The 21,869-nt window shown below is 43.2% G+C and overlaps 1 long non-coding RNA gene across 2 annotated transcripts; it reads left to right on the top strand.

Annotated features, from left to right (window-relative positions):
* The first annotated feature begins 204 nt into the window (after positions 1-204).
* LOC136388719 (uncharacterized) lies at positions 205-20,390 on the top strand. Of its 2 annotated transcripts, none has more exons than XR_010748209.1 (6): positions 205-320; positions 2,334-2,662; positions 10,991-11,148; positions 14,783-14,989; positions 17,173-17,678; positions 19,500-20,390. It is a non-coding gene; the product is annotated as an uncharacterized lncRNA (long non-coding RNA). The 2 variants fall into 2 exon arrangements; XR_010748208.1 differs by having other exon boundaries at positions 17,017-17,678.
* Positions 20,391-21,869: the final 1,479 nt, after the last annotated feature.

Here is a 21,869-nt window from a genome sequence, read left to right as displayed (position 1 = left end):
GGAGGAGCTTTCTGTGGGCTTTCTCAGACTACTTACAGCTGGGGCAGGAGTCATGACATAGACTCCTTCACTGAGCCCACCCCCCGCCCCCTGCAAAGCAGACTTTGCTCTTGAAAGGGGATATATAAGGAAGGCAGCACTGCAATAGAGCTGTTTTCAGGGGCAGCAGTGGTTGGTGTCCTGGCAGAGTCAGTGTGTGGCACAGTCCAGGGGTGGTGGCAGGGGCATCTGCAGAAGTACCTCTGCTGCGGGGCTTGAGGGGTGTTCTTGTTCTTCTTTGTGGCGGAGCATCCGAGTCTGACTCTCAGACCCTCCAGGAGGTTTGTGAGCTACTCAGTACCCTATACTTTGTTAAGGTTTGCCTGATGGTCCAGATGTGGGCTACCTGTACATGGTCCACGGATGCTGGCATGTGCGTTCTGCTGTTGCGGGGTAGGGTGTTCTATAAATGTTGATTAGATTCTGTAGGTTTGACAGCATGGTTGAGTTCTATGTTTCTGTTGATAGTCTCTCTAGCTGTTGTATTAATTGTTGAAAGAGGGGTGCTGCAGTTTGCAACTACTGTTTTGATCTTTTCTATTTCTCCTTCCAGGTTATATTGGTAAAGTATTTTGCAACTCCATTTGATGAATAATACTCTTTTAGGAATACCAAATCTTTCTTGTGAATCGGCCCTTTTGAAATGATGTAATTTCTTCTGCTTCTGGTGATTTTCTTTGCTCTGGAATTTTTTATATAATTCTATACCCTGCTTTCTTTTGCTTAGAGTTTGCATGACATAGTTTTCCCATCCTCTTACTTTCAGCCTACCTATAGCATTCTTTTGAAGTCTGACAGCATATAGTTGAGCCATATTTTTAAGTCTACTAAACAATCTTTCTCATTTAATCTCTATATTTAGACCATTAACACTTACTGGTTTCACAGTTCTTAAGTATGTTATTTTAGTTTTTCTTTTCTGTTCATTCTCTTTTTTTTGTTTATTTGTTTGTTTCTGTATTTTATTTTATCTGTCTTCCTGTAGGTTACTTGAATATTTTTTAGAATTGCATTTTGATTTATCTGTTATGTTTTCAACTGTATCTTTTTGATAGCTCATTTAGTGGTTGCTCTAATATTACATTATATATACATAACTTATCATGATCTACTGCTGTTGAATTTTACCGATTCAAATAAAGTGTAGAAACTTATGTCCCTTTAAGTCCTTCACCCTTCACCATTTATATTGCAATTGCCTTAAATATTTCTTCTAAATACATTTAGAACTATGTCAGATAATATAATTTTTTGCTTCAACCATTAAACATAATCTAGAAAACTGAAGAGAAGAAAGATTGCTGTATTTACTCTAAATTTTATACTTAATGGGAGAAATAGGGAGAAGTATGTCTAGTCCATATTCCTGAAAGTAGAAGTCACAATATCCCTTCATGAACTCCCTTTCTGCTGAAACCGGCCACAGTGGGCTCTGCTGTTTGCAGCGAAGAACCCTGATTAACACACTACCCCTTTGAGAAGGGCAGAGACGCAGAAGAGCTATCCCTTCAAGTAGGCATACTGGTCTTACCAATGAGTTTTTCAGAATTTAAGTAAAACAGCTCTCTGTTTTACTTATGAGTGGTTTTCCTCTTTTTCTTCCAAATTACCTAGCTTTGTATTCTGTACACAACCAAAATGTTTTTATTACTATTTCTTATTTAAAAATTAGTATTTGGTTTTTGTAGAGAATTTAGAAAATATAAACAGAGAGCAACTCACACTAGAATAACTGTTGCTAATATTTATATACCTGATGCATATATAACAAAAATGTAATGCTTAGTAAACTGCTTTTTCACTTAACCAGATAGCTTTCTATCTATCCATTCTAGTAAATATAGTTTAGATCATAACTTTTTAATGGTTACACACCATTCCTTTGCAAACATAGCTATTTCCATATCTGTTCCCTACTGTTGAACATGTAGATTATTTCCAATTTCTTTGCACTGTAAACAATTCTGCATGGAACATCTTTGTAGATAATCATTGTGCACTTGTCTGGTTATCTTACCCCCTAGAAATGCAATTGCTGGGCTGTCGGGGATGCACATTGTTTTAAAAAGAGCTTGATACAAATCTTTACAGAGCCTTCCCATCCTGCGTGCAGTCCCAGTGCCACCGCTGGGCTCCCATTCTGCGACAGAGTTCTCTTGTTCACAGAGCCCGTCCCACCTTCAGTCTTCCCTCTCCTTCACCCTGTCCCCCAGGGCTAGTTTGTGGCAGGTTGACATGTGAAAATTAACTTAAGTGTTGTGATACCCTCCACTTTCCACTTGCTCCCATCTTAGGAACGTTTTCCATTCAAGGCATGGCAGAACATTCAAATTGATGTGGCACAGTTTTAAGTCTAAGTGCTGAGCGTTCAGATGGAAGATGCGAGAGCTAGATGTGATCCGCCACTTCCTTCCCCATGCCTGACCTCTCTCAATCGTCAGAGAAGAAGAGAGGTGGAGATGAAGTCACTGGGTCAGACTTGAGTGCGAGTGGCCCTCTCTCATGTCTCCCTCCATCCTGCAAGATGAATCCTGGCAGGAGGGCATGATAGGATCTGCCTCGAAGTTGTGAGGACCTGTGACGAGCATCCCAGTGTATAGTCTGGGGAGGCATCAAGCTGCAGGTAAGTTCTCTATTCATCAAATAAAGGCTGTCATAGTATGCCTTTGTGCTGAGGATTAGGCATCTGAATGTCCCTGTGGCATCAAGTTGGTGTGTGTAAGACGAGGCAGAGAAGAAGGAAGGACAGGGAGAAGAGAGGAGAGGAGAGGGGAGAGAGAAATGAGAGCTAGGAGCCTGACAGGTGCTGCTTCCAGGCATCTGATGAGGACATGGTTGCATCCCAGATAATTTGATTACCTGAGACCATGATAGATACAGAAAGTGAGGCAACTTCTTTTTTATTTTATTTTTTATTTTTTTGTATTCTTCTGAAGTTGGAAACGGGGAGGCAGTCAGAAAGACTGCATACACCTGACCAGGATCCACCCGGCATGCCCACCAGGGGGCGATGCTCTGCCCATCTGGGCGTTGCTCTGTTGCAACCAGAGCCGTTCTAGCACCTGAGGCAGAGGCCATGGAGCCATCCTCAGCGCCCTGGCCATCTTTGCTCCAATGGAGCCTTGGCTGCGAGAGAGGAAGAGAGAGACAGAGAGGAAGGAGAGGGGAAGGGGTGGAGAAGCAGATGGGCACCTCTCCTGTGTGCCCTGGGAATCGAACCTGGGACTCCTGCACACCAAGCCGATGCTCTACCACTGAGCCAACTGGCCAGGGCGGTAACTTTTTTTTTACACTGTATATAGGGTGACATTCTCTCCCCCCCCATATTTAAAAACACTGATTTTTTTTTTTTTTTTTTTTGCATTTTTCTGAAGCTGGAAACAGGGAGAGACAGTCAGACAGACTCCCGCATGTGCCTGACCGGGATCCACCCAGCACGCCCACCATGGGGCGACGCTCTGCCCACCAGGGGGCGATGCTCTGCCCATCCTGGGCGTCGCCATGTTGCGACCAGAGCCACTCTAGCGCCTGAGGCAGAGGCCACAGAGCCATCCCCAGCGCCCGGGCCATCTTTGCTCCAATGGAGCCTTGGCTGCGGGAGGGGAAGAGAGAGACAGAGAGGAAGGCACGGCGGAGGGATGGAGAAGCAAATGGGCGCTTCTCCTGTGTGCCCTGGCCGGGAATCGAACCCGGGTCCTCTGCACGCTAGGCCGAGGCTCTACCGCTGAGCCAACCGGCCAGGGCTAAAAACACTGATTTTGACAGGAGAGATACCCCAGGTATAAAGTACCATATTTCCTCATATGTAAGATGTGCTATTTCCCGAAAATTTTGGGGTCTAAAAACTGGGTGTGTCTTATAGAGTAGTTGTAGATTTTTTACTTGCATTTCCCCCTTTTTTGCACTTGTTTTTGTGCTCATTGTTGAAGACAGTGATTTGCCATCAGACACAGATGAGGACAAGCTAATGGATGGGAGTTTTGACAGTGATGAAGAGTTGTATGAATTTTATGATGAATAAAACCTGAGTTTAATAACTTTATGTAATACATTTTTTTTTCAAAATTCGGGCCCCCAAAATTAAGGGGCATGTTATACATGGGAGCATCTTATACTTGGGAAAATACGGTATATGCATTGGAGAAAGAGTGGGGGTGGGGGAAGAATTTTTGTAGTTCTAAGTTCACGTTGATGGACAGTCTTGAACAACTTAACTTATTTCTTTAAACTATGGCTTCAGAAAATGTTTTCCAGATTTGAGCTTCTACATAGCTCCAAACAAAAACTCCTTTTATTTCTATGTTATATATGCACAGTAGTTATCAAAAATTTCAAAGTACCAAAATTTTTATGGACAGCCAGTATCATGTAAAGCAAGTAAAAATCAGCTGGTGGGGTGGGGGGATGATTTCCATCAACCATCGGAGGTTCATAGGGGACTCTATGGGACCCTTAGGAGTCAACAGGTCCGAGGCTGCCATCTACGGTTATGCAGTGTGTATGCTGCAAAAAACTGCTGGCCAAGGAGTCCCTTGGGTGTTGAAGTCTGGCCCATGTTCCACTCCTTAAGACTTGGGCTTGGGAACAGGACTGTCCTTACCTGGGGATAAGGATGTCTTTTTCTTTGCACAAAGTACAGTCTATTTATAAGCCATGTGTACACAGAGCAGTGTACATTCACGGGAGGATTCTTTTCAAATTCATTCACCCAGATGGGGCACCTTTTGTACCCAGGCCCCAGAAAGGCACGCAATGACCCCACATGAGCGTACTTTGAAAACCACCATAAGCGTTTACTGCTACATAGATTTTGACTTTATAATTTTGAGTCCGCCGTTTGCTGGTAAATTTTCAAACAAGTCCAATACATTTCCTTGTCTCAGACTTAACACATTACTGCCTGAGTGTGGGTGAGGGGACCGTTGTTTGTTGGAAGCGTGGTGATGATAGTGTCATTATACTCTGGAGAAAAGTGCGGGCATGATTTTCTCTGGGCAGAATCCCCTGCTGTGATTTTTAGGATGACGATTAAAATCAGACTTAGGAGACCAAAAGATCATTTTAATGAAACATCCTTATTTTACAGTCAGGGAATGATGATCCTGGGAAATTATGGCTCATGCTCAAGGCCACAGGATTCTAGGTGGTGAAGTTGGGACTCAAATCTAAAGCTTCCTGGCTATGGTCCCAGGCTCCTTAGTTAAGGTCTTCCTCATTGGCCACCTTCTTTCAAAGACAGGTATTTACCCCTTGGAGATGCTCTAACTGTGGCCCTTCTTCGAAGAAGGAGAATGCCTTACACATCAGGGGGAGCCTAGCATTGTGGTATCATGTGCTGTCGATGAAATGAGTGGTCTCTATGTCAGTGGCTTTTGCAGCATGAAAAGGTGAAGGCAGCCCTATTTCCTGGCCTCCAACATGGCCACCTTAAACAACAACAATAATAACAAACTAATGATTGTAAACACCATCATCATCTCATTTGGTCCAGGTGGAGCACCTTTGATCTGGGGATCTCTAAGCATGTTGCCAACATAATCCAGCAGCTAGTGTCATTATATCCCTTTTATAGACAGAGAAAATAAAGCACAAGACATTTAAGTTAGAGGCTCAAGGTCACATAGGGCATCATTAGTTGAGACATGTGAGGAACTCAGGTTGTTAACTCTGAAATAAAATCTCTAGGCACTTAACAGGTTTTGGCTGGCAATGGCTGCTCTTTATGAGGACTGTATGTTTTTATGAACCATGCCATAAAAGCAAATACTGATTATTAAATTTTATTTAAAGGGTGTCTTTCACAATCTTAAATGTTGTGAGCATGCGGTGGATGCTGCCCTGCTCCCACTTGCGAATTCCACACACAGTCCTCTAGAATACTCAGGTGGGTCCCCATGGTTCAGGAAGGCGAACTTTCTCTACCAAGACTACTCAAAGTTAGCATTATACAACAGAAGAACCATTGGTCAGAGTCTTAGAGCACCTCAATTTGTCTTCTCCCTCAGCTTTATTGAGTTATAATTGACAAGTAAAATTGTATATATTTAGCATGTACAATGTGATGATTTGACATACTTTGTGAAATGGTTACCACAGTCCTGCCCCATCCATCACCTCCCAGTTACCACTTTCTAAATGGTTCTAACACTCAAGGCCTACCACTTTAGCAAATTTCAAGACACAGCACAATATTAAGCATAGTCATCATGTTATCCACTAGAACCCCAGAAATTATTCATCTTATAACTGAAGGCTTGTATCCTATGATTATGACCAGCCTCTGCCCATCACCTCCATTCCCCAGCCCCTTATAACCAGCATTCTACTTTCTGTTTTTGAGTTTGATTTTTTTTTTATTCCACGTATGAGTGAGATCATACAGTACTTTTTTCTGTCAGCTAATTCCACTCAGCAGGATGTCCTCTAGGTTTATCCATGTGGTTGCAAATGGCAGAGTTTCCCTCTTTCTTATGGTTGAATAATAGTAAAATATAAGATGGCTTTCTAAATTTTTCTTTCCAATAGTACATTGTTAATGCATAGAAATGCAACAGATTTTTTTGTAAATTAATTTTGTATCCTGCATATGGCATGATCTTATATGTAGAAGACCATAAAGACTCCACTAAAAGAATATTTAGAACTAATAGACAAATTCAGTAAAATTGCAGGATACAAAATTAACTTGTATTTCTTTTTCTTGCCTGTTTCCTTTGGCTAGGATTTCTAATACTATGTTGAATAGAATTGGCAAGATTGGGCATCCTTTTTTTGTTCCTGATCTTAGAGGAAAAGCTTTCAGCTATTAACCACTGAGTATATTACCTATTGGCTTGTCATGTGTTAACTCTATTATTTTGAACTACATTCCTTCTATACATAATTTGTTGAGCGTTCTTAAAAAAAATGTTGAATTTTATCAATTTCTCTTTCTGCATCTATTGAGATGATCATATGATTTTTATCCTTCATTCTTTTAATATGATGTATCACATTTATTAATTTGCATATGTTGAATTGTCTTTGCACCCAAAAGATAAATCAAACTTGATAATGTTGTATGATTCTTTTAATTTGCTATTGAATTCTGGAAGCTAGTGTTTTCTTGAGGATTTTTGTATCTATATTCATTCCAGGGATATTGGAATGTAATTTTCTTTTCTTGGAGTATATTTATCCAGCTTTGGTATCAGGGTAGTGCTGGCTTTGCAACATGAGATTGCAAGTGGTCCTTCCTCTTGTGATTTTTGGAAGGGTTTAAGAGGAATTGGTAAAATTTACAAAGAACTCATAAAACTCAACAACAAACAAACAAACAATCCAATAAAAAAATGGGAAGAAGACATGAATAGACACTTCTCCCAGGAAGAGATACAAATGGCCAACAGATATATGAAAAAATGCTCAGCTTCATTAGTTATTAGGGAAATGCAAATCAAAACTACAATGAGATACCACCTCACCCCTGTTAGATTAGCTATGATCAACAAGACGGGTAATAGCAAATGTTGGAGAGGCTGTGGAGAAAAAGGAACCCTCATTCACTGTTGGTGGGAATGTAAAGTAGTACAACCATTATGGAGGAAAGTATGGTGGTTCCTCAAAAAACTGCAAATAGAACTACCTTATGACCCAGCAATCCCTCTACTGGGTATATACCCCAACATTGATACGTGAAGACACATGTAGCCCCATGTTCATTGCAGCACTGTTCACAGTGGCCAAGACATGGAAACAACCAAAAAGCCCTTCAATAGAAGACTGGATAAAGAAGATGTGGCACATATACACTATGGAATACTACTCAGCCATAAGAAACGATGACATCAGATCATTTACAGCAAAATGGTGGGATCTTGATAACATTATAAGGAGTGAAATAAGTAAATCAGAAAAAAACAAGAACTACATGATTCCATACATTGGTGGAACATAAAAATGAGACTAAGAGACATGGACAAGAGTGTGGTGGTTACCAGGGGTGGGGGGAGGGAGGACAGGGGGAGAGTTAGGGGGAGGGGGAGGGGCACAGAGAACTAGATAGAGGGTGGCGAAGGACAATCTGACTTTGGGCGAGGGGTATGCAACATAATTTAATGACAAAATAACCTAGACATGTTTTCTTTGAATATATGTACCCTGATTTATTAATGTCATCCTATTACCATTAATAAAAATTTATTTAAAAAAAAAAAAAAGAGGAATTGGTAGTAATTGTTCTTGAAATGATAGAATTCATCAGTAAATTTTATAGGCTTTTGTTTGTCCAGAGGATTTAGATTACTAAATCAATCTCCTTACTTGTTATTGATCCATTTAGATTTTCTTTCTTCACAATTCATTTTTGGTAGGTTGCATGTTTCTAGAAATTAATATTTTTTCTAGGTTATCCAATTTGTTGACATATAGTTGTCCATAGCAGTCCTTCTGATTTTTGTATTTCTGCCATATCAGTTGTAATGTTTTCTCTTTTTTTGTGTGTGACAGAGATGAGAGAGCAGAGAGAGGGACAGATAGGGACAGGCAAGTAGGGAAAGAAATGAGAAGCATCAATTCTTCATTGCGGCTCCTTAGTTGTTCATTGATTGCTTTCTCATATTTGCCTTGACTGGGGAGCTACAGCAGACCGAGTCACCCCTTGCTCAAGCCAATGACCTTGGGCTCAAGCTGGTGAGCCTTGTTCAAACCAGATGAGCCTGTGCTCAAGCTGGCGACCTCGGGGTTTTGAACCTGGGTCCTTTGTGTCCTAGTCCGATGCTCTATCCACTGCACCACTGCCTGGGCTGTTTTCTCTTTTATTTATGATTTTGTTTACTTGAGTCTCTCTCTTTTCTTAGTTTAGCTGAAGACTTTGTCAATTTTGTTTACCTTTTCAAAAAAACTCCAGCTTTTAGTTTTGTTGATGTTTTTTATTGCTTTTCTAGCCTATTTCATTTATTTCTGCTTGTATCTGTTACTTCTTTCTTTTTGATAACTTTGGGCTTAGTATACTCTTTTTCCTTTAATTCCTGAGGTCTAAAGTTAGTGTTTATTTGAGATCTTTTTCTTTTTCTTAATGTAAACATTTATTGATATAAACTTGCCTCTTAGAACTGCTTTTGCTGTATCTTAGAAGTTTTGGGGTATGTTATATTTTCATTTTCGTTTCATTCAAGCTATTTTTTGATTTCCCTTTTGAATCTTCTTTGATCCATTCAGGAGTCTGTTGCTTAATTTCCACATATTGGTGAGTTTTTCATTATAATGCTGGTTCACACAAAGGCATTATTGGGGGAGCTAATTTGCTCCTAGAACCATGTTTTTCAAGGGTGTCTGAAAAATGTTGATTTTTTTTCTAGCTCCTGAGTTACAGGAAATGGGAAAATAGTGCCAACAATTCAATTTGGCACAAACACCATTCAAATGTCATATTACGTGGTGCATTAGTCAGGATAATGTCTTCTATGTTGCAGTAATAAATAATCACAAAATTTAAGTGAGTTAATATATTAAATGTTGATTTCTCCCTCATCAGCTATCTGATGTAAGCTGATTGGCCTTACTCCTTCTTATAGATGCACCATTTAGAACAAATGACATTCAGGACACTGAGGCAGTGAAGAGAGAGATGGAGGAGGCACATCAGCCATTAACTGCTTTAGCTAAGAAGTGTCCCATGTCACTTACACCCTTAGTTTGTGCCCAGAGCAAATCACATAGCCCATTCTAGCTGAAAGGTAGGCATGGGAAATTATGGGAGCATGTGGAATATTTGGTAAACACTTCCTATCATTCGTAGTAAAAATGAGGTTCTTGGGTTCCAAGTTGAGGAGCCTGCCTGTCAATCTCTTTTTCTCTTCCTGAAAGCCTCTGAAGACAGAGTTCATATGGCTCCTTAAGTGCCAATCTAGACACGCTGCATATTATAGGATTCAGAGCTAGAATCTAGATATCTGTGTGGTGTCCTTGGCTTTATGGCTTGTGACTTTGAGTGGTCTCCTAATGGATGCGATGAGGGCTGGTGGATGTATGACTTAAAATGTCTGACATCTGAAAGTATAGAAGTCTTCCCACAGAATATTCATTCATTCCAGAAAGAATTATGTTCCAGACACTGAACCAGGGTCTGCTGGTAAAATGATAAACGAGTCTTAGCTTCTGTCCTCATAGAACTCACAGTCCAGTAGAGGGAATAGATAAGTAAATTCAAGTAGAATGAAGGCTCTCACTGGCGCAGAGAGCTTATAGTTTGGCAGTGGAAACAGTTAAGTAGATGCAGTAGGGTAAGAGTTCTCATTGGGTAACTGGGCTGTTGTGTCCATAGGATGGTGGGAAGGCTAATCCTGGGTTCTGAAAGAGCCAGAGTTTTGGCCCAGATTCTGCCACTGGTGTGACCTAAGGCAGCTTCCTTCCACCTTCTGGGCTTTCATTTTCCCATCTGAGGATGGGGCCTCTCTGTAGTTCATGTTGTACTTTTACTGCCCTTTCACCTTACTTCTGTTTTTATTGTTGCTTTTTCCATTGTCCGGACGTTCCAAGACTGAGAGAATGACCAGCATTGTGGTATAAAGTATGAATTGAATAATGTTAAAAAGTGAAAGGCTAAAGGGGAAACCTATGTTTCTGTGTATTTTTTGTCCTTCTTTGGGAAAGTATAGCATCTTTGATTGAATACTTATTGGCTGAACCAACACAGAGATGTCTAGGAAGAATTCTCACTTTCCAGAGAGGTAACTAAGTGGCTATAAGAAATGAAAAGGAAAAAAAAATCTTCCTTAGGATCCCTGCTCCAGATGGATGCACTGTTTCTGCAGATGGCGAAAGTGGAACCGGATATCCAGGGTCAGCCCAGGGATCTTGAGGACAGATGGGCTGAGCATGGGCGAAGTGACTTCTCTTGGTTAATTCTGAGCCTGATCCACATGCTTCTTCGAAAGAGGTTTTCTTCTCCTTATTTTTTCTCATTGTTCAGCAGGTGTTGGTGAAGAGACTGCTACCAGAGTCCCAGTTGGTCCTTACGACAGCCCTGGTGAATGGTAGGTAAAGGATGCTGATCAGTAGGAGATGGCTGAACACCTGAGGACTAGCAAGAATGAGTTCTTTTCCACCCCTGGTAGCCTTGGAACCCAGGTGAGTATTGTAGCCATGGGATAAGGGTGCCTCAGGGAAGCTGTGACCATAGCTCAGGGACACAGCCACTGCCACAACCCTGGTCCAGTAGGGAGGGAGTGGGGGAAACAGAGCACTTGCTTCTCTCTCCCCCTGTCTCCCAAACTCCTCCTGGTGCCTCCCATTGGCTGAGAGTACCTAAAGGCAGAGGACAAAGGAGGCTGGTCATGCAGTCCCTCATGGTCAACCTTTTGAGGGCTAAAGCAGGGCCTGGTTCTGGGGGCAGGGAGGGGGGGTTGCAGAGCTGGGAAGCAGAGCAGAGTCAACACCAAGCGAGAGGCTCTTCAAACTCTCATGGCCTTGGGACCAAGAATCCAGTCCCCAGCAAGCAGTTGCTCAAACACACACACCCAGCCCTCTCTTGCTCTCTCCTGCAGCAAGAGCAAAGGATCCATGGACCAAGTGGGTTGACTGGGCAGAGGGATGCCCACGTTGCAGTAGGGACTAGAGGAGAAACCTGGTTTCTCTGACATGTCTATCCCAGGGATGCCCACGCTGCAGTAGGGACTAGAGGAGAAACCTGGTTTCTCTGACATGTCTATCCCAGGGATGCCCACGCTGCAGTAGGGACTAGAGGAGAAACCTGGTTTCTCTGACATGTCTATCCCAGGGATGCCCATGCTGCAGTAGGGAGTAGAGGAGAAACCTGGTTTCTCTGACATGTCTATCCCAGGGATGCCCACGCTGCAGTAGGGACTAGAGGAGAAACCTGGTTTCTCTGACATGTCTATCCCAGGGATGCCCACGCTGCAGTAGGGAGTAGAGGAGAAACCTGATTTCTCTGACATGTCTATCCCAGGGATGCCCACGCTGCAGTAGGGACTAGAGGAGAAACCTGATTTCTCTGACATGTCTATCCCAGGGATGCCCACGCTGCAGTAGGGACTAGAGGAGAAACCTGGTTTCTCTGACATGTCTATCCCAGGGATGCCCACGCTGCAGTAGGGACTAGAGGAGAAACCTGGTTTCTCTGACATGTCTATCCCAGGAGACGAAGGGTAGGCATGGACTTACTGGTCCACTCTCCCAAGGCAAATCTATCTTTTCATTTTTGGGAAGGGGTGGGGATAACAGACATTGGCCAGATGTCTATTACATGTGGGTATGAAGCTTGCCTTTGTGCATGTTGGTTGACTGTGAATCTTATGGTGATTGACTTAAGAAAATCAACAGGTACGGGCCAGCTGCCTTTGAGAAAAGCAGGCCCAGCTCTAGGAAAGCAGGTGACGTTAAGGAAATTCAACGGGAAGTCTGTCCTTTTTCCGTCATTCCTGTGAGACCCAACCTGACATCATGAGCCAAGAACCCACATGTCTCTCCCATCAGGAGGAAAACAAATGTCTGATGAAGTTATTCACTCCGGGTGTTAGGAACTTAATGGGTCACCCCTCCCAGGAGTTCTGTGTTTTCCAGGATGGCCAGAGAGTGGGTGGTGCTAACCCAAAAGAGTGAATCACTAATAATGGAATCCCAGGCATTTGAGGAGATCCTTTTTCTGGGGTGGGTTCCCTCCTGACATTGTTCATGTTATACAAAGGTGACAGCCACATATTGTCCCCCAGAAGGGACTGTCCCTGTGGGTATAGTCACAGTGGAGATGAGAGGCAACTCCAGGCTGAAGCCAGGGTCTAATTTCTAAAACCAAATTCATCCCTTTGAATGAGAGGTGGCTTAAATGTCCACATAGCCTGCCCGAGAGTAGGGAAGAGTCCCTGCTCTCCTCTCTGAAGCTGGATTCTTGTCACCTGGAACACACTGATGTTCTTATGCAATGTCCCTGTTGGCAGAAGTGTTTGGGCCCCTTGTTTTCAGGGCTATGCCATTTCCAAGAAGGAGCCGTGGCCTTTGAGTAGCACTGGGCTACTGAATAGCAGCCCTGGTGCCAGATGAAGGAGCCAAGAAGGGGCAGAGAAGAGGAAAGTCCTGACTTTTACGCGAAGATGAGACAGCTGCTCCCGTGGCAGCCAGGGTGACACTCCTCCTGTCCTGCAGTGGCCTCGAGGTCAGACTGGGGTCAGAACCGGGTTGGGAGCAGGAAGGGGACCAGCCAGGCCAAGTGGGACAGAAGGGCAAAGTCCCCAGCACCCAGGTGGGAAAATCTGAGAAAAGCCACTGTCATCAGGAGCTGGAGGCTCGGTGGAGAATGCCCCTCAACGTCCAAGCCCAGCACCTCATGAAGCCCATGGGGAAGGTGTTCCTATTGCATTCAGCAATATCATCGACAATAATCACTGCTTCCATTTACTGAGCATTTCTGCCAAAGCCTTTACATATTTACTTAAGTCCTCAAAAGGTTCTATTTACCCAAAACATATTTATTGAGTTCCTACTTGGAGTCAGGCACAATTCCAAGTGCTTAAGGCAGATTGAGGACAGTGGTGACAAAATCCCTGTTCTCACCGCAACGCCGCTATTTGCAATTAAAAATGCACAACTCTAGGGTGCGCCATACACATAGGCTACTTTGTGAACGCTGGTGCCCTGGCATTGGGCAGCCTGGCAGCCCCTCTCTGTGGACCTTTCATTCTAGTGGAGCTCATAGAATACCAATGAGGAAGGTGTTACTATCTTCCTGTTACTGTTTGAGACATAGAGGTGTCGGGAGAAGAGGGATGGCAGTAACTGTGCCAGGCATTTGCCATCCCTTGCCCAAACGGTCATGAAGATTACTTTCCCAAAAAAGATGCTACCTGGGTAACTTCAGTCCAAGGCTACATCGAGAGAAAGATGAAATTTGCTTAGAACCAACCCAGCTGCCCTCTGACACTCTCTCTCTCCCAGTCTCCAAAACTCAAGTAGATTGCTGGTCCCTCACTAGTGTTTCAGCCCCTGCTTTTCCTCCAGGGAGTTTATGACAAACAGTCTAAGGGGTTTACTTTTGTGTGTGTGTGTATATATATATATTTTTTTTTAAATTAATTTATTTTAAAATTTTATTTTTGAATTGCAGTTTACATTTAGTATTATTTGGCATTAGTTTCAAGAGTAGAGACTAGTGGTTAGACAATTAGATACTTTACAAAGTGAAAGTATGTAAGTCCCCCTGATATTTCCAGTATCCACTCGGCACCGTACACAATTATTACAATATTACTGACATTTTCCTGTGCTGTACTTTACAAAGGATTTACATTTTAACAGAAATCAAAGTACTCTCCGAGAGCTGATGGGTGGGAATGGACGGAGTGACATCTGAGGTAAAGTCTGCTCCCTCTGCCCATTTAGACATTTTGCTATGACTCCTCTATCGTTGCTCATAGCCAAGGCATCCCATTTTATTGTGACCTCTCCATGGAATGGCAGAGCATGGTTCTGTGCTGAGTCACAGACTGGCCTCTGGATCGATGGCCCTCAGTGTAGACTGAACGTGACTGACTCACTGGTATCTATTTGTCTCCGCCACCGACCGAGCTGGTTCTCGAGGCTCTGCTGAGACCTCTCATTGCTCCATATTCTCTCTCTTACTAATCAGGCGTTGTTCCTTAATTACTAGGTGCTGGATACCAGCATTAATTTCCTTTATTTCAGGGGATTTAGCAAAGAACTCATGACTAGTTCTGTGCTTCACGTGAGCTGCCTGATTTTTCATTTCCAGGCGTGCAAAAGTCACGGAGCTGACAAGCAGGGCCAGCGAAAGGTAACTGGGAAGCCGAGGGCAGGGAGACGCGGAGCGAGGCCCACAACACCCACGGGTGTGAAATTCATCTTCGTCAGTGAAGCGTTCAGGCTCTTGGATCCAAGTCCCCTGGCTTGTCCGCTGCCTTGTTTAAAGAGAAAAAACAAGGAGTAGCAGGCGCTGCAGGTAATTCAATATTCTAAATGATGAAAATGAATGAAATTATGATATTAAATCACTAATAGCCTTTCTGTGAAAAGTTGTTCCAACAGGGATGAGTCTAAATTTTCAACCTCGGGGTGTCCCAGCTCCTGAGCATCACTGAGCCCTCAGTGATTCAGAGTTTCAAGGCCTAAGGGTCCTATTCCTGAGAAGCAGAGAACAGAACAAGTTTGCTGAAATGAGTTGGCTGGCTACAGGATCCATCAACAAATTGTCTTTTTTGGATTAAATTCAAGATTTTTTTTTTTTAACCAATGGTTTCTTTGTTATGAAAGCTGAAAGGTTAAGGAAGGTAGAAGCTAGTTAGTTGCCAATTAACAGACGGGCTTTTTCTCTATGCCTTGGAGAAGCTGTGTCTGACGGCAAACTGAATGTCTGCTCTTGGCGATATGTGGGCCACATTAAGGGCAGAGGGCCTAAGATTGCCATGGTCATTATCCTCAATACGCTCTGTCATCCTGAGAGGTCACTGAACCTCTTTGAGCCTCAGTTCCCTCCTCTGAAGTGAGCAGAGGACTCAGGCAAGGCAAGATACTAACCTAAGTGAAGAAAGTGTATTATTGTTACCCTTAAAAACTTTAGGAAGACATTAGACATGTTTTTATTCAATCTCATATTTAAATTTGTTTTTTAAATATGGTTTATTGGGTTTTCCAGGATGGAGTAAATACATTCCTTTGATACATTTTAGAGAATACAGAAAACTAGAAATAAGAAAAAAAGTCACACAAAGTTCTCCCATCCATATATAACTTCTATTAAATTTTAGTTTATTTCCTTTTAGTCATATTTTTGTGCACTTTGATCACAGTAAAATATACACAACATAAAGATTGCCCATTTTAGCCGTTACTAAGTATATAGTTCAGTGCCACTAAGTAGATGCACACGGTTGTGCAACCATGATCACCATCCATCTCCAGAACCTTTTCATCCCAAAGTGAAATTCTACTAACTCTACCCACTGACCCAGAACTCTCCATTATCCCCTTTCCCAGCCTCCCATAACCACTAGTCAGTATTTTTCTCTATGAATATTACTCTTCTAGATGCCTCATCTAAGTGTAAGAATTTCTAGTCATTTTATGAATAGGTCTTCTTAAAAAATACGAATTGAACCTGATGAATATGGAATTCAGTGTCCAAATTTCTTAACATTTTAACGTATTTTTGTATTGTTACCTCCTCAATACAAAAATATTTTTGATGGCTGAACATTATCAGGTTGAGTGAATGCATCATCCATCATTATTCTTTTACAGCAGGGGTACCCAAACTTTTTACACAGGGGGCCAGTTCACTGTCCCTCAGACCGTTGGAGGACCGGACTATAAAAAAAACTATGAACAAATCCCTATGCACACTGCACATATCTTATTTTAAAGTAAAAAAAACAAAATGGAAGTAGTACTGTACGTGAGCGATGCCGCCACATATAGTACTCCAGGAACACAGGATATGGATGCATCCTGTGCTCCTCTCACTGACCACCAATAAAAGAGGTGCCTCTTCCAGAAGTGCGGCGGGGTCCAGATAAATGGCCTCAGGGGGCCGCATGCGGCCCGAGGACCATAGTTTGGGGACCCCTGTTCTACAGTTTTTAATCGTTTGCACTTTTAAAGACAAGTTGTGGCAACATTGTTTTGTGTAAAACTTTTACCATATTGAGGATCACTTCCTTTGTGCAGATTCAAGACATTCATTACTGGCTTAAACGGAATGAGAATTTATTTTCAGGCTCATGATCTCTATTACCAGATGGCTGGGGGAAAATTTTTCAGAGGGTGCCTTTCACAGGTAGTGCAGGTTTTCTCCTGGGGCCGTGCGTTCCTTGTCTCTAAGATGCTGACAGCCTGTACAGTTGATTAAGGCCTTGACACTCTGGGAAGGTGAAAAGGGCAGGCCTGCTCCCGAAATTCCTTTGTAGGAGAGGGTTAGGGATGCTGATCTCTTCACCAGGGGGGAAGAGTTTTCCTTGTTTTTTCCTTTAGATTGTGTGTGTGTTTGGGGCAACCTGGATGTTTGCTGACAAAGGTTATGGAGTACCTAAAGCTGCCCTCCAAGCCACGCCTCGGCTCCTCCACCAGGGCAAGGATTGAGACGAGTGACCTTTCAAACCTCCTCCACCTGTGTTTCTGTGATCCCAGAGTCATGCCACTGCGCAGCCCACCAGTTGGACCCAAGGACTTCAGCGGCCTCACGTCAGCCTGGTCCATCCATCTCTTTTTTTGTTTCATCCCTATTGTCAGGGCGGTGTGGGCCCGTCCTCTCCCTTCCCAGGCAAGCCCATGTCACAGGGAGCACTCCTGCGCGTCTCCCCGATGCTTTCTTGGTAGCACCGTCTGATGACACTGCTCCCGCTGCCCTCAGCTGCTCTCCAAGAAGACGTCACAACTGCGAGAGATCCCAATCAGCCCATTTGTCCCTGGGGCCCTGTGTGCTTTGGCGGCCCAGCCGGAAAGCCGGGCCTATTTTTACCTGTCATGGTGATACTATCTTCAGGTGTAGTTGGAACTGAGCTCTTGGTGTGGAAACTCTTACTCAGAACAGAAAGGGTTGAAGAGAGCTTGGAGGCTGAACTCCGGGAGGACTCTTGCCGGAGGCCACTTGGCGGGGTGACCCTGGTTTCTTGGAGCAACAGTATGGCCAACAGGTGGGTGTTTCCTTCGGGAGAGATTTCCTGGTTTTTCAGTAGCTGTGGGCCATGGTGAACACTGCCATTTCCTGCCTTCTCTGCATTATTTGATAAATGTGTGGGTAGACTGTTCCGTGGTTTAATTCCAATGGCAGAGCACTCACCATTGTTGGTTCTTGTCCCTGTGGGAGCCCTGGTCTGCACCTCACTGTGTTTCCCTTGAAATGTTGTTTGGGGTTCTTCAAACTGCTTCCTGCCCCTCCGGCCAAGGACACTGAGATTTTAACCAGATTTGAAGTCAGTGGTCTTACCCTTGAGAGCCACCTGTGTGTGGAACATGTTACAACTGTTAGCCACACCCATAATATTAGCTGAAAGGTACTTTCAGAGGACATTTATTTCAATGATACATGAGGTTTCTTTTCTGAATTCTTCCCTGCACAGTCTATGCAATAATTAAAAAAAAATGAGATCCAGTGTGTTTCCTTTCTTCACTGTATTTCTCATGTGAGGTTGATTCTAACACAGCAGCAAACAAATCGATGCACATTTACCAGACAAAGTCATGATTTCACAAATGAAACAGAATACAGTAATTTCTATGGAGCCCAAAATTGGTCAGTCTTTTCCTTTCTCAACTGGAATGTTAATTTTGACAGGGCTCAATAGAAAAAAAGGTGTGACCTTTTTTTTTCTTACATTTTAATGATCATGGAACTAAAGCATACACAGAAGTTGGCAGAAAAATTAATGGAGTTCCACTTTCAAGCTTCAGTAATGATAAACACTTAGCTAATTCTGCCCTTTTATGGTTCCTCACCCATACTCTCTGACTCCAGATCATTTTGAAGCATATCTTAGACATCATGTGATTTCACACCTAAGCATTACATTATGTTTCTCTAAAAGATAAGGATTACTTTTGAAAGTACGTATACCTGTATCTGCTCTTTAATGAAGAAAAGTTTGAGGCATCTTCATAGCAGACTCAGAAAAGGGATGAAATTATACTTCTTTAAAATGTTTATTAGACAACTAACCTATGTTATTGCTGCTAATATAGGTGCGTTTGTAATTTGTTAAATAAATTTCAAGAGAGGCCATTATAAAGGATATGTTATCATTTTTAGTCACTTGTTGAAATCAAGAATTTAGTTCTACAAAACACAATTATTATCACGATTCAGAATTATACACATTGAATATATTTTCCCCGAGGTAAGCTCACATCCAATTGATTTAATTTCCCTAACTATGAGGCTGGCCACATCTTAGTTTGTCCAGATGGGTGGTCTCCAAGCTTTTTTGACTGCAGATTTCTATCAGTAAAGAGTTAAGTATGTATCCATAATATGACTCATTTATTCATAAATTATATATAAACTCTATTAGGATGGTAAATTAAGTGTATGATAAAACATAAAGTAGAAACTGAAGGATGAAATAAGTAAAAATGAATAAATAGCAGTTCTAATATTTTCCTCCTGCCCTAATGAATCTTCTTGGAAGCACCCTGGTTTGAAAACCACTGGGGAAGCTAGTGAGAAGCAACACACATCTCACTGGGGTCAGTCATAAAGCTGGACAGTCTGGGTTCAAATCCCTGCTTCATCATTCCTTAGCTTGTGATCTTAGACACATCACTTAACCTCTCTAAATCTATCTTCTTATCGGTCATATGAAGATGTTAATACCTTACAAGGGTTTGTAAGATTTAATGCTTATACAGTTCCTGGTACGTGGTAAGCATTTGATTCATTTTAGTTAATAATAATGCTGATAACACAGCAGTAGAGGGCTGGACTGGGGCTAGGTTTTCATTGATTTTTTTTTTTACAGAGTACTACAGCACGAAGCACGCGTGGGCACTCACCCAGGTGTTGTGGAGCTGATGATGGTGATGCTGTGGTGATAGTCACTCACAGGGCTGCTCATGCTGGGTGTGATCAGTAACACAGTGTGCATATCTCACTCACTCTGTTTTATTTGTACTGATGATAATGGGGACGGTGTGATGATGGTTACAGGGGTGGTTGTAACATGGGGGTTGATGAATATGACCAGAAGGAGAAGTCAGTCTCTACCGGAAACACATCATCAAACTTACACTTGTTTTTCCTAAGAACCCTTCCTTTAGCCACCTGACAAATATGCTGACTAACTTGTTTGGCTGTGTCTCCCTTCCTGGCCTCTCTTTCTCGCTGATCTGTTTCGCTGCTGTGCCCTGCTGCTGTGTGCCCGTGTCTGTCTTTCTCTACAGCCTGGTGTGATGCTTGCCCGAACACAGGCCTAGCAGAAACCGGAGCCCTGTGCACTGCAGGGCGTCATCTGCCCGCGGCTGTGGGATGCGCATGTCACGGAGCCTGCCTCTCACTCTGAGGGCTGCTGGCCGAGTGCTAGACACCTGCAGAGTGTGGCGCTCTGCGGCCTCGTGCAGGATGTGGCCCATGGCTCTCCTGTCATGAGAGAGGGCAGGCATTGTAGGGAGCAAACCTGTACTGGGGCAAGCTTAGGGCAAATGCCCCAACCTGGTCAGGCAGGGGCACCTGGGAAGCACGTGCCCAGGAAGTGTGCCGTTCAGCAGGTTCAGCAGGCGGCCTCCCTTGCCGTGACCTTGGGGGCCTCCTGGGAAGGGCTGGATCCTCGACGGTGTGCAATCCCAGAAAGGCGTTCTTCTTTCCAAAGTCAGGAAGAAGGAAAGTTGTGTTGAGGCCAGTGGTGCCAAGAGATAGGCTGAATTAAAATAAAAACTTGCCTTAAGTGCTTTGTGTGGGGACTTGTGTTTTTTTCCCATTAACCTTGTCTACTGGGCTTTAGGAGAGGAAGCACCCCCTATACCCCCCCCAGCCCCCCCGCTGTTCTCCAGGAGGGTTTCGGCTTTCACACCTTTAAAAAACTCACAAGTCTGAGGATGCTCTTTCAACATGAGCACCCAGACTCTTGCTCCAGATTTGATTTGGGAATTCATCTCTTTAGCAAACTCCAACAGTAGCACCTCATCACCTCTTCTTTTTAATTTTTTTCTATAGAACACTTTGTATCCACCGAGGATATTCTTCTTTTTTTTTTTTTTTTTTACAGAGACAGAGAGAGAGAGTCAGAGAGAGGGTTACATAGGGACAGACAGACAGGAACAGTGAGAGATAAGAAGCATCAATCATCAGTTTTTCGTTGCGACACCTTTCAGGGGTCGTCAAATTTTTTATAAAAACCGCCCACTTTTGCAGTGCTGGTCAACCTGGTCCCTACCGCCCACTAGTGGGCATTTCAGCTTTCATGGTGGGCGGTAGCAGAGCAACCAAACAGTACCACGATTGGCCCACTATGAAAGCTGAAACACCTACTAGAGCAGGGGTCCCCAAACTTTTTACACAGGGGGCCAATTCACTGTCCCTCAGACCATTGGAGGGCCAGACTATAAAAAAAACTATGAACAAATCCCCATGCACACTGCACAGATCTTATTTTAAAGTAAAAAAAACAAACAAAAAAAACCCCAAAACAGGAACAAATACAATATTTAAAATAGAGAACAAGTAAATTTAAATCAACCAACTGACCAGTATTTCAATGGGAACTATGCTCCTCTCACTGACCACCAATGAAAGAGGTGCCCCTTCCGGAAGTGCGGCGGGGGCCGGATAAATGGCCTTAGGGGGCCGCATGTGGCCCGCAGGCCGTAGTTTGGGGACCCCTGTACTAGTGGGTGGTAGGAATCAGGTTGACCAGCATTGCAAAAGTGGGGGGTTTTTATAAAAAGTTTGACGACCCCTGCTAGTTGTTCATTGATTGCTTTCTCATATGTGCCTTGACTACGGGCCTTCAGCAGACTGAGTAACCCCTTGCTCGAGCCAGTGACCTTGGATCCAAGCTGGTGAGCTTTGCTCAAACCAGATGAGCCCGCGCCCAAACTGGGGACCTCGGGGTCTCGAACCTGGGTTCTCCGCATCCCAGTCCGATGCTCTATCCACTGCACCACCACCTGGTCAGGCCTCCACTGAGGATATTCTGAAAATAAGCTGTGACAGCTGAAAATATATACTTATCTCTTTATATCAATTTTGCAACTGGGGTGTTGCTCCTGTCTCAAAATTAGTATGGGTTTCTGTAGAATATCATGTTCTTAGAATACTAACCAGACACAAATTATTCTTTAACACAAGACTACTATTCTATTGATTTGAAATAACTGTATCAGTTCTCTACTTA

This window comes from Saccopteryx leptura, chromosome 1 (genome assembly GCF_036850995.1).
Source record: "Saccopteryx leptura isolate mSacLep1 chromosome 1, mSacLep1_pri_phased_curated, whole genome shotgun sequence".
Taxonomy (NCBI): Eukaryota; Metazoa; Chordata; class Mammalia; order Chiroptera; family Emballonuridae; genus Saccopteryx; species Saccopteryx leptura.
This window is presented reverse-complemented; position numbering and strand designations above follow the sequence as displayed.